Genomic DNA, 222 nt, shown 5'->3' with positions numbered 1-222 from the left:
CCCGCTTGGTGGTCCACGTGGAGAGAGGGGGAGGGAAGGAGGACAAGGGGAAAGGGAACGGGAGGAGAGGGAGCCGAGGAGAGGTCAAGGGAGGAGCACAGAGAGAGAGGACTCTCTACTGATAACCCTGGATGATATACCCACTAATTACAGGTAAAGACATACGTCACCAGAAGGGGTTGCACTATAGGTTACACAGTAATGGAAGAGGGTGCTCTAGGG

The sequence above is a fragment of the Echinops telfairi genome, unplaced genomic scaffold, assembly GCF_000313985.2.
Source record: "Echinops telfairi isolate 266 unplaced genomic scaffold, ASM31398v2 ScPeMD7_7458;HRSCAF=8496, whole genome shotgun sequence".
NCBI classification, from domain to species: Eukaryota; Metazoa; Chordata; class Mammalia; order Afrosoricida; family Tenrecidae; genus Echinops; species Echinops telfairi.
This window is presented reverse-complemented; position numbering follows the sequence as displayed.